Genomic DNA, 13,504 nt, shown 5'->3' with positions numbered 1-13,504 from the left:
AGTTACATTCTCTTAATGAATAGAGGGATTTGTTCTAATAGTGTTTGTAAATAGGATATCATGTCTGCATCTTGTACAGCAATTAACCACTAGGAAGAGAGTATATAATGTGTTAATTATTGAAACTGTCCTACCAATTTGATTTGAAACTGTCTTATTGCTATTTATCTCTTAAGAAAATTATGGGAGAAAAAAGGAAAAATAAATAAAAGTAAAAAAAAAGAAAAACAAAAGGAAAAAGCAGTGGGCTGGTGGTGGAGGGTGGGGTCAGTAGGGGGAGAGGAGACGACAGTCACAGTGACAGGGACATTGGATAGGCCATCACTGTGCTACATTTTAATCTACATTATGCATTCCCAATGATTGTGATAGTTTTCTCAGAAGGCAAAAAAAAAATTGGTTAGGGGAAGATTTTACACTGCTTACATTTAGAACACAAATATGCAGAATCGCAGTGTCCCTATAATGCTGAAATTTCATGGGGAAGGTAGTTAAGGGGGAAAATGTCTGAATAGATTCCTGCAGGATGGAGGTCATTATGGTTTGTGTCTAGGTGTCCCCCCAAAGCCTCAAGCAGTCAGGGGCAGCTACCAGAGTTTGTGATTGTTTATGGTAGGTGTGGGTGCTGAGGGGTATCCATGGTGGCGATTATCATAACAACACCCTGACAGTCTCTGCCTACACAGAATATCTTATCTCTTTCTGGTTCCAATCCATAAATATGGTAGCAGCTAATATTCATTAAATGTTTATTTATATCTTTCACTCTGCTGAGCATTTGACAGATATAACCTGTTCAAAGTTTGCAAGTGAGAAGTTGCAATTATTCTCTTCATATGACAGATGAGGCACTGAAGCACAGGCAGGTTGAATAATTCTTGTAAGAAAATGTATGAATGGGGTTTAGGAGGAAAGATCAATGACTTAGTTCGAAAGTTTCAAGTAGTGGCAGTCTTCACTTTCTGCAGTTGACCAGTACTGAAAATAGCCACTTGAGTTGAAGCCATGATAACTGATTGGATACGTTACAATTGTTTTGTGACCTTTCAAATTTTTTTTATCAAAACAAAACATTCTTTTACTGCTGGATGTAAATGTATAGGGAAATGAAAAGAATAGTAAAACTGATATTTACTTAGCACACTATAATGTCGAACACTGGAAACATTGAAAATTTTAGAACTGCTTTCTTATCTTATAAAGAAACAGATTGGGAGTTGTTGGAACGGTGCTTGCCTTCTTGTGATTGAATCCCTACTAGGAGTCTCCGGTGCTTTTCTACCTCTTGGTGAGTCACCCTGCTCCTAAAGTTGGACCAACTGCTAACAGTTTGGCCTTTGCGCCTCTGGTGTCATGAAGTATGGCACCCTGGCACCCTTTCATCCTTCACGTGCAAACCTCTTCCCAATTCAGCCAATACGTTGCCTTCTCTGGGATCCTCCGGCTGCACAGGTGGAGTCCTGAAAGGAAGTACCGCACGGCCATCCCCTTAGCACTTTTCCTTTCTTTAGTGTCTTTTCTCTTTTTCCCCTTTTCCTCCTTTCTTCCTTCCTTTCCTCTTCCCCTCCTCCTTCTGACCAACTCCCTTTTCTAATTATCCATTTTTGAGAAATCTCACATGGGTTTATGGTGGGGGGGGACAACATGATGTACTTCCTGTCTGTGCTTGAACTAAACAACAAATGGCCAGTGACATGCCATCAACCAATAGGCTTTAGAAGTGACATAATTACCATGACAATTAACATGGCATGCATCTTATTTACTCTGGGCTCTGTGGGATGAGAACCTGAGCATAGCCTGCACTCATTTTGCACGATTACTTGCAGTTAACACACAGTCATAACCATAATCTGAACTCTATCAAGGGTGGCAGGTTTTACTTAACTAACCCATAGTACCTGAAATCCGTGCATATTGGAGCCATGCAAATCGAGGGCCACCTGCATATACAAGGTAGACCAGTCAGTGTAACAAACTCCATGCACCCAATACCCAGCTTCAACCATTACCAACCTTTGACCAATCTTGTTTCTGCAATTACTTCCACCCATTCTCATTTTCTGATATTATTTTAAATCAAATCTCTGACATCTCATTGTTATATGCATAAATATCTCCATTCTTGATTCAAAAATATGGATTTGAGCCCGACTGTGTCAAATTACAGACTCCATTCAACCTCACACTCTTCAGCTTCATGGAGAACCTTGTAGACACCAGCATAGCCAGGCCATTGCCCCTTTGATCCTGACCATGACCCTGTGAAGTATTATAGACATCATGTTTTATAGATGAGGAAACTAGGCAGAGGTGCTAAGTGACTTTTCCATGACCACACAGTGAGTGAGGCACAATGTCAGTCTTTAGTCAGATCTCCTGACACCACATGTTGTGTCTTTTTGTACATCACAGCTGCACAGAAGGATCCTTCATCATCATGGGCTTTCTCCTGCACCCATCACCCTGGACCAAGAAGAGTGTAGGGGTCCCTACATCCCTTGCTTCACCTCCAGCCTTGCTGGAATATAATAGAAAAAAATTTTAAAAGATATGTGACAGTTAAGCTTAGCTGTCCACTTGACTGGCTTGGAAACAGCCAGGGGATTACTACAGCACTCATCCATGTATATCTAAGTGAGCCATGGAGGCATAACCCTGGGTTTTACATCTGACCCCGATCCCTTCCTCTTTGGTGCTGTTTCCCTGCTCTGCTTTCCTACTGCCATGAACTAAGCAGGTTGCTCCACCACAGCCTTCCACCATGACAGTTTTTGGATGGGAACCAGGCAAGCATGTACTGCACCCTCTGAAACCGTAAACCAATAAAAACCTCTCCTCTTTTAAGTTTTGAGTGTCAGGCAGTTTATCTGAGTGGCAGGAAATCTGACTAACACAGACTCAGCACCAATCCTTGCCTATTGTTGATTTCTCTCTATCCTGAGAGATACAGATCCTGCTGGCATGCTGAGGAAGGCACAAAAGTACTCTGGTCTATCAGCAACCCCCTCCATGGAAGGTGGCCTCCCCACCACTGACTCAAAGAACAGCTTTGGAGCAGGCTGCTGGACTGAAATCCACTGGGATGAGCACAGCTAAGATCAGGTCAGATGAGTCTGGCTCTTGCTTAAACTCCACAGCTCTGGTCTGTGGCTTCCTGGAACTAAGCCTCTGGCCTGGGAAGGAATGTTGCCTGGAGGGGATCCTATGTTGCAACAGCAGGGAAGAGAGAAGGTGGAGGTGGTGGGGAGACTCTGCCTCCCTTCTGCAGGCACCTGAGTTGTGCTGTGCCCCGACCCCCAAGTCCTCAAGCACTAAGAAAGTAGGCCTCAGGACGGCTTCTCTGAGGTTTCTCTATTCTCTTCTTAGCTCTCCCTGTGAATCTTCCTCCTAGTGTAGAAGAAAAGCACATTTTTCTCTTGATCCCGGCAGGAGTCAAGGTGAGGAGTACCCTTGTCAGCCCTATCAGGAACTTTGGCTGGGGTTTCCCAACATCCTCCCAAGGGGCTTTAGTAGAGCTGGGTTACCTAAGGAAGGAGGTAGATCAGAGAAATATAACAGAGGGATTGAAGACTGTTCAAATAAAGAAGAAATGAGTGAGCCAGTTTACTGCTGATCGAGGTCCTAGGCCCTATAGCTTTATAAAAGGTATTCCATCAACAAAAAGACAGGCATATGGGGATGCCAGAGTAGCTCATGGTACAGTGCTGGCCTAGCATGTGCCAGGACCTGGGTTCAGTCACCAGTGCAGTAGAAAAATACAGTCACTATTTTGCCTGCCCAAATCCACCTTCACCCTCAGATCCTTTATTTCTGGTCACAACACTGACATATATACTTTACCACTCTGAGCAATTCTAGCGGGACTACCAACCACCAAGCCCTCCTTCCCTCCCACGCGGCTGGGGGCCAGCCAGTCAGAGCCTCCCTTGGGCTGTACGCATAGAAGATGCTGCCAAGCAGAAATTAAATAAAACTGAAACTATTACCAGCAACCACTGATACCACTTGTATGAAGGAAGCTCATTTGTAGTAGGAGGAAAGGGCCAGGGAGATGGCTCAGTGGAATAAGTGCTTCCGAGGCAAGTATAAGGGCTTGAGTTCAATCCCCAGTTCCACCAAAAAAAAAAAAAAGAATCGTTGTAGGAGAAAAGGAGAGAAAGAAGCAGTGTTTACTCTGTTCATGTGTGACGGAGAGAAATGAAGAAAAAAAGAAAATCTACCTGTCTAGATTGACTACTTTGACTTGGGTTAATATAAACTAGCAATACTTCTATGAACATGTGTGTGTGTGTGTGTGTGTGTGTGTGTGTACACACATATGTATAAGATGAACTTTTCAATAGTTGGGAACAGAGAGAATTCCGATAGACTCCTTCAACCTTTACAACAGTCCTATGGACTAGCTGAAGCTCAGAAAGCACCCTGTCCAAAAAGTCACACAGGCAGCCTGGGGAGCCAGGGCTCAGGTCACGTCTCCCGGATCCCCCAGATCTGCTGCTGGCACTCTGCCACACTGCTCCCCAGACATGGGTTAACCCTGGTTCTGCGCCAAAGAAGCAAAATCTTCTGGGAAAGTTAGACCCTTATCCAACTGTAAAGCAAAACAGGACATAAAGCAATAACAGATATAAAATTCTGTAGGGCTACAGGGTGAAAGTATTTGAGATCAACTTGTGTTGTCAAGGCAGCCCAGCACCAGAGTGCAGGGTGCTCAAGGAAACTTTAAGCAGAAAGCGGCCTGTCCCCCGAGTCATTTCAGGACTTCTGAGTACTGGCCATTTATTAACAAGCAACCAGCAGCTTTCACAAGCTGAGCAGAAACTGAATGCTGGCTACTGTTTGCAGAACTCAGTGCTGTTTGCAAGTCTGTCACCCACATCTATAGTTGCCCCGAAACCTTTGCTCCCAAGAGCCCCGCCTCACCTCCCACCCCACCCCCATTTCTAATCACTGCTTCCTGGCTTGCTCTGTGGGCCTCCAATACTTCCTGCTATAGCCACAGAGCACCTGCAGCTGAGTAGGAGTTTGGGAAAAAGTATGAATATTTATTTCCCAAGCATCTACCAAGCAACGTGAATGTGCACACGCCATTTGCAAGCTATCTGTAGGAGTATGTGGCACATTCAGTTGTTTAATCCTAGTCTTAAAATAGGGCATTTAACTTTTCTTTTTCCTACTGTATCCTCCACTAGGCTGGACAAAATGACCCACAGTCAGCCTACTCTGTGCTTTCTCATGTCCAAGTGGAAAAGTAACTGAGGATGCCACTGAGACAGAGCCGTGTGGTGCTTATTTGAGGAGATCACGTGCACATGTGCTTTAGCAATCAAGACATAAGAGATTCATGGCCAAGCTGCAGTGCATCATTACCTAGAGGTGTAATTACTGGAAAGCTAAAGGCCAAAAGTACAGTGGAAGGCAATATGTGTCACCAGTTACTCCAAGGTTCAAGCAAGCCCCACCACTTTCATCATGATGGAACTAATAGTAAATTATAATTAAAAGCAAAAATGGTAGCAGTCAGAGAACTTGACCCACACATGGCATCTCTGATGGAGGCCAGATGGATGATGCAGCCGCTGTCCAGACAGCGTGGGGACAGCCAAGACTCCACTGGTTCTCTAGGCCCAGCCACATAGTTCCCAGAGACCAAACCTCCTGGTAAAATGCTACAGCAGAGTCCTCAGCATTCAGTAGCTGGTTGGTTTTTATGAATCCCAAATTGGATTAATTTGGAACGATTCTTCACTCAATGAACTAACAGTAGTAGACACCCTCGTGGAAATGAGGGCATGGGCATTGTAAGTAGTTTATTCCAAAAGACTAAAGAGAAGGCTTGCTTTAGGGGCCCACTTCAAAGCGAGATTGGCTTTGGGTAGAATTTAAGGAACGCTGACTAGAAGGCTCAGAATACAGCTAAATTTTTTTTATTTACTTATTTTTTTAGGGAAGAGTCTACAGGGTGTTCAGAGTCTCACTACTAGATCGGACTCATAGTGATTCACCTGTTTATAGCCTCCCGAGAGCTGGGATTACAGGCGTGCACCACCATGCCCAGTTTCAGCGCACCCTGTGGGTGGGGCCGGCATGGCAGGCCCGGGGATCGAACCTCAAGCCCCTGCACCTGCTTGCAGGCACTTTAATCTGCTGAGCTATTTGGCTGGCCCAGCTAAATTGTTATTCTTAAGGGTTTCAGCACCAAAACACAAGACCTGAGACCTGGAGACATTTATTTAAACCCTCTGACTTCCTACAAGAACAGTGGCACTGTATACCAACACCTCAGGTGAAAGCTGAGCGTTCCATATTGACCGCCCCAGTTAGCACACAGGTAATGTGTCTTGTTTTTAATGTGTCCTTTACATATTTGCTAATTAAAAAGAAAATGGCCTCCTTCGATGTTGGCAATTCACCAAAGAGTCCTGTTTTATTTGTGGCTTACAATTAGTTGAAAGCAAGACCAGGAAGCAGTCTGCTAGAAGACCTAGCAGTACCCACCTCCAAAGGGCACTGAGGATTTCTACCTTAGAAAATAACACATTCCCATTACGTAACACTTTAAACCTTTCAAACACAGCTTCATGCATGAATGCAATCCTTGAGAGAGCAGGTGTAATTTTTTAGATGACCTGAGGTAATTCACAGCTCTTTGACCTCTTTTTCCCTCCTTGCTCAAGCCTTTTTTTCTTCTCCATGGATCCCTATGCCTTCTCATTTCATCCTTTCTCAATTCCTTTTCTTAGCCCCTGCTTTAATAGCCTGCTCACCTTTTAATCATCCTTAAACAAGCCCACAGGACTTCCCTGAGTTACTCAGACTTCAAGAGGTGGTTGATCCTGGAGTCAAAGTCTAATTCAACCTGATTTATTGAGTCCTTAAAAAAAAAAAGATCAAAATGGCCAGGCATGGTGGCACACATCTGTAATCCTGGCATAAAGTAGGCTGAAGCAAGGGGTTATTGTAAAGTCAAGGCTATCCTGTGCCATGTAAAGAGACCTTGTCTCAAACAATGACAACAAAATCCAAAGAAAACCACCCAGGTATTTGGCTTCCCATGAGCCTGGTAGGGCTTTCCACACAAAGGCCCTTTGTGCCTGGATATGTTCTCGAAGCTAAGCAGGCTTGTAGGTCTCCAACCACTCACATGTGACAAAGATCCTCTCATGTCATAGCCAGTACACACTGTGAAACCTAAAGTTCAAAGTAACATGGGTACTGGCATACCCACGTCCTCTCCTTTCTCAGATTCATATCTTAAATTTTCAACCCCCCAGGACCTCAGAATGTGACCTTATTTGGAGACATTCTTTATAGAGATAATCGAGTTAAAATGAAGCACATGGGTAAACCTAATCCAGTGTGACTGGTGCCCTTAGGAGAGGAAATTCAGGGCACAGACACATACAGAGAGTAGACCATGTGAAGTCACAGGGAGAAAATGGCAGCCACCAGCTCATGAGGGAGGCCTGGGCACCTCAGCTCATGTCCCTCAAAGGGAGAAACCCTGCCCACATTTTGATCTGAGGCATCTGGCTTCCAGAACATGGAATATTTCTGATGTTTCTGTCATGCAACTGGAGTAGTTTGTTCTAGCAACCTTAGAAAACTAGTATGGGGAGCAATAGGGTCCATAAAACAAATTGTTCCTTCCTCCTAGCAGGATTATATTAGAAACTAATTGAGCTAAAAGAACTAAAGCACTTCATAAATAGGTGAAGTGACAAGGGAGATGAAAAGGGTTATAATCTGTTTGGGAAAAACTCAGTGCAGGAGACCTAGCTGATCAAGGATGGTACCCAGACACTGAAGAAAGAGGCAGAACCAGGAGTGGAGTACAATTTATGAGGGACTTAGAGGCAGGAGTTTGTCTTTGGTGGCAGCAAGGCTAGAAGATCCCCACACTTCAAGACAGAAGGAAGGGATGTGTAGGCTAAACCAGGCAAAGGTTGCCAACTGGTGTGTACCTGGGCTTTCTCAAAAACTATTAACATGTCAGGTGTCAATTAGAAAGTACTCTGGGTATGGGCAGCACCAAGCAATAGGCTTGTGACCTTCACAGAACAAAAAGGGGAAAGAAGAAGGAGGAAGGAAGTCTCACTTCTGCTTCTTCAGAGACTCTCAACCTTCACCATTGCCTTCAGATATCTGTCTAAGGCTTTCACTCAGACCAGTTTCCTGATATGGACTCACGTGGCACTTGCAGTGAGCTCCAGACCTTTGACTTTTGACCTGACCCTCTGGCTCTCCAGTATGCAGATGGCTTTTTGCATCCTTCCACCCTTAATTGCAGGTGGCCACTGTAAGTCGACCTTGAAAATCCTTTATGTATTATATTAACTCTGTTCCTCAAGTGAACTCTGACTGACATCCCTGGTTTGGGATTCGTCTTCCATTCTCTCCAAAGAATGCTTCCATTATTGCACTGACTACATTGTATCCTGAAGTCTTCCCCACTGTGGGCTCCTGGAAGACAGGGACCAATAGATAAGTATATTCTATAGTCCAGTGAGGTGGCTGTGTACTCAACTGAGAGAGCCAGTGCTTTAGTCTGTTTCCCTTTTCCTTGTGATGCTGGAGGTCAAACCCAGGTCCCCGCATATATTAGGCAAGAACTGTTCTATTGAATCACATCCCCATTTTTCATTACTATAACAAAATGCTTAGGCTGGGTAACTTTATAAAGAGGTTAATTGGCTCACAATCCGGGAGGTGAGAGGTCAATGGTGACAGCTCAGCTCTAGTGAGGACCTCAGGCCAGATGCATTCCAACAGTAGGGGCCTGTGTGGAAAGAAGAGGTCACTCAATGAGATAGGAAACCAGAGCTGATTCACGGATAGCTTCTACCCTTATGTGAACTTTGCCATGACGCTAACTGAAGGGAAACATTAGTTCCTTCAGAGAGCACATTCCTAATGACCTGGAGGCCTCTCATTAGGCTCTACCTCTGAAAAGGCCCACTCTCCATTGTCCTACTGGGACCACACTCCCAATACGTGAGCTCATAGGAGACACCAGCAAGGAAAGGGACAGGCTGAAGGTGACTCAGAAGTGGCTCACCAAGGCCATGCCTTGGCCTTGTTGCCTAGGCCGAGCCTTTTAGCTGGAATGGCCAGGTATTGAGCACTCAGAAGGAAGCCCACCTCCACGTGTTCTTAGGGTCAGAAAGAAGCCACAAGGATAGGACAATGAGGGCATCTGTGAAGATGGAAAAACCAGCAAATCAGACCAGAGAGGTGCCAAGTCACTTCACAGATGAGAAACAGAAGTCTCCTAGATATGCAAATCAGGAGTCTCTGTGGGCTCGTCTCTTAACATAAGTGAATGCAGATGAGTTCACCTGGGGCTAGGAGGTGGATGGGGACATTGGCTAAGAAGAGGAAACAGCAGGGACTTGGACAGCTGAGGCTTTCTTTAGAGATTGCTCAGGCAGGGAATGCAGGTATCACTCCTTCCTGGGAAGAGTCTCAGATGGGAACAAAACCCCAGAGGTGGATACAAAGCCCATCCAGGAATGGAAGAGCTGTGTGGCCCCCAAGTAGTGTGGAGTTGGAGCTCAAATAGAGTAGATGATTCAGGGTGAGAATTCTCTACCCTAGGAAACATTATGTTGTTTGCATTTTTAGAAGTATAGGAGAGACAAATCTGTAAATGTCACAGTGCTCTGAGGGATGAGACAAAGATTTCTGGTTGTTTTGTTTTGGTTTTGGCCTGGGATTAAGCCTAGCATGTCCTAGGCATGTGCCCCACCACTGAGCTATATATTTCCAGCTCTATTATTGTTATTATCATCATTATTATTATTATTACTATACTTTGAGACAGGGTCTTACTAAATTCCCAGGTTGACCTCAAACTTATGATCCTCTTGCCTCAGCCTCCCTAGCAGGATTACAGTCATGAACCACCAAGCCTGGCCCCTCACTCAAACATTTTTTGAGCCAGACCTTGCTAAATCTTAGGTAAACCAAAGTACATGTTAACAGCCAGGCCAACTAAGAACTTGACCTCCTGCATTTAGGTAATCTCTACTCCAGTTCAAGCAGGTGTTCACTGGCTTGGTCCAGAGGGGTGGAGAGGGTTTAGGAAGGAGGGCAGCTGTAACTGCAGGCTAGCAAGGCCAATCGGGCAGAACAGAAGGTATGTGAAAGGCAGAAAATGCCAGTCTGTGGGGAAGATCTGGAACCAAAGCCTCACTACCGCTTGCTAGAACTGTTGACTGGGACTTATTAGAGCTGAAATACAGCCCCAATTAGGCTACATGCTCTGCCCCTGTTAATCACTTAGCTGAAATTACCATTGAGCTAAACAATGGAAGACTGTAGTTAAACAGATCTTTTGAGAATGCCTGCAGAGTCGCTAGGACGCTGGGACCGGCTGTTGATATACTTTATCACCAGTGAATATGTTCCCAGGATGCCTGAGTCAAATAGATTTATGTGATGCCTTTCGCAGCTCCTAACTCTGCCTATCTGAAGCACAAAGATGAAAAGGAACCTGGGCCACACTTCCTGATTTTAAAAATAAACACTCTGAGTTTTGAAAAGTGTTTTCCTCCTGAAACACTCTACAGAAGAGACTCCCTAAATTCAACATATTCTGAATTCTTGTTATATTCGGTAAATATTTTAAAAATTTATGACAAAAAAGATACTTAGTGTTCATGTTAAATATAAAAGGAGTGCATCTTCAAGAGGAGAAGGAAATTCCTTGGCCAATTTTTGTCCAGGTCATTGTCTGTTTTCCATTCATTAGGAATTTGTCCCGGGTCATGCCTGACTCAGTAGCACTGTGCTGGGAATATTGGTGACAGACTACCTGGAAGCAGAAAGCCAATGACAAGGAATGCAGTGACTAGGCCTTCATCAGCTTGAGGCCAGGTGGGTGCACTGGAGAACGGGGCTCCTGGGCCGGAGATAGATGGGAATAAGAAACTTTTAGGTAGCAAGAAACGTTTTGGAAGCTTTCTCAATAACAGTGCCTCTGTGGGACAAAGGAAAACCAGGCCTGGAACATGCAGGCCCGTGATGCCACAGAAGCCTGAGCAGGTCTCCACAGGCCGTACTGATGCTCGAGGGCCTTGCAGAGTTGCCCCAAGTGGACGCAGAGCAAGCGATATTTTTGTAGCCATTGTTGAATGTGATAGGGAGTTAATACTATCCCTTAGTTATTGCAGACTGATCAGGCCAACAATCTCCAGATGAATGGATAGGGAAGGCTAAATAAAAGAGACAAATGGAATGACTTCACGGCTCCAGGAGGATCAAAACCTTCTCACAGAATTTGAGATTTATGAGGGGCTAAGACAAAGCTCTTCTCTGGGGGGCCTGTATATATTTAGCTATCAGAACCAAAGTGGAGAATATTGAAGAATGGCGGGGTCATTCAAGGCCCTTGGAAGTCCACTCAAGGGCTTCTCTGAGAAAGACATTATGTGAATTTAGGAGAACTAGGTTGTCTGTAGGAAGGTCTCCACCAAAGAGCGAAATGCTTGTAGCCACAGTCTGAAAAATTTAAATCCTGCTCAGAGCTTCTACAGAGTGGTCTCCATGAGATGCCCCGGGCCCCACTCCCACTGTTCTGGCTCAGCTTCTTTGCTGTGTTCTCACAGCGCCTCGTCAGTCCATCCCAGTCCTGGGTTTTCTCCCTCACTGGGCTCTCTTCCCCCGAGGAGATGGGCAGACAAGCTGATGCACTAATTCCCACTCAGGCAATTGGCATCTCATTAGAGGAAGCCTGGCTGCTGATGAAAGGGAAAATTACTCCTTGGGAGAAGAAGGACGTCAGGGGACAGCTTTTCGGAGGACACCATGGGTGGCTGTACAATGTGCTCACAACATGGCGCCTCCCTAGGGTGATCCCTGCAGCTAAGGATCCAGAATGAATGTCCGTATGCTTAGGTTCTACCAACACTCCACCCCCCTGTAACTTTCGTGACAGGATCCGTCATGGCCTGGTCTGACTCTGATGCCTCTGCTAGAGAAGCTCTTCCCAACAGAGGCCCCTACCCTGCAAGCCCTGCGCAAATCCAGGAGAGGCCTCAAGCCCTTCCCTAGTGAGCACAGTGGCCTTCTCGTCCCCACTCCCATAGTTTCACTCTTGAGCTGCCTCACCTCCTGTCCCAGAGTGGATGCCAGGTGAAACCATTTCTTGGAGCCCTTCTGGGGTAGGATTTGGAGGCAGCTTCTTCAGGGCACTGTAACTGTGCCCTGGGAGCCTGCCCAGTCAGGTCGAGGTCCAGAAAGAACACAGGGGCATGGGCCTGCAGCTGACCAGTAATCTTCATATTTGGGAAAAGCCTTTGTGGTGTTCTTGAGGTACTTAAAGAGTTCTCTCTCCTCTCCTCTGCCCTTTCAATAATCCTCCTTGCTGGGGACACAGCTCAGTGGCAGGGCACCTGCCTGGAAAGCATGAGGTCCTGAGTTCGATTTCTGGTTCCAAAAAAGGAATTAATCACAACCATCAATAATCCTTGTTTGTGTTCAAGCCCTGCCATTTTCCAGCCAACCCGCCCACCTCAGTTGGTTGCCTTTTTTTTTTTTTTTTTTTTTTTTTGGCAGAGGGGGAGGCACAGTACAACATCCAGGCCAGGCCACATGAAGGCCAAAAGCTAAATCTTCACCTCTGCCTCCTCGCCCTGCTGTTCCCATGACCAAGTTCAGGCCCTGGTGACCTGTCTCGGTTATTTTTCTCTCATTGTTGGGATAAAATACCCAACACCCAAAACTAAAGAAAGAAAGGATTATTTATAAGCTCACAGTTTGTGGAGATTTCAGTCCATACTGGCTCCAAGGCAGAGTGGTACATGACAGAGAGCAATAGTTCAGCAAAATAGCAACAGCCAAAAGGAAAGAGCAGCCGCTGCGGCAGCTAGCAAGCCTCTCTCCTTTCCTTATGTTGTACTCAAGCTATCCACCCAGGCCGGGTGTAGCACTCACACCTGTAATCCCAGCATTGGATCATGGATTAATCACAGACTCTAGAATTCTGCCTCAGTGACTGACTGCATGAGGTTTTGGGGGGACAATGAGACACAAACCATAACATAACTTTCCAGACAATGGCCCGGGCCTCCCTAGCCCCGCAGGTTGCCTGTGCACTCCCAGCTGCATCCACGGCTGGCCTGCTCACCCTGTTTACGCCCCTCCACAATCCTGAGCAGCTCTTCAACTTGTCCCCCTGTTGAGGACGCATCCGACTCCCCAAGTTCCAGCTTTGTTGCTACCACTTGGCTTACTGAATGTGGTTACCCAGCCCAATTAAGCGGTAAGTGTGCTTTTCAACATCTTCGATGTTTCTTCAAATGCTGTTTGTGTTGATCTATCACTGGTAACGTCTTCCTGCCTTATCCTATTTCCATTTCTTTCCCCCTCAAATTTCTTCTCCCTCTTTCTTCAAACCATATATAAATAATTTGGATCCATATTTTTTCAATATCTTCCTTAGAAGCAGTTATAAATTCTTTTACTGCAGTGTTTTTTTCAGATTGGGTTTCCTGCTTAT

Source organism: Octodon degus, unplaced genomic scaffold (assembly GCF_000260255.1).
Source record: "Octodon degus isolate 3935 unplaced genomic scaffold, OctDeg1.0 scaffold00017, whole genome shotgun sequence".
Lineage (NCBI taxonomy): Eukaryota > Metazoa > Chordata > Mammalia > Rodentia > Octodontidae > Octodon > Octodon degus.
Note: the sequence above shows the minus strand (reverse complement) of the source record.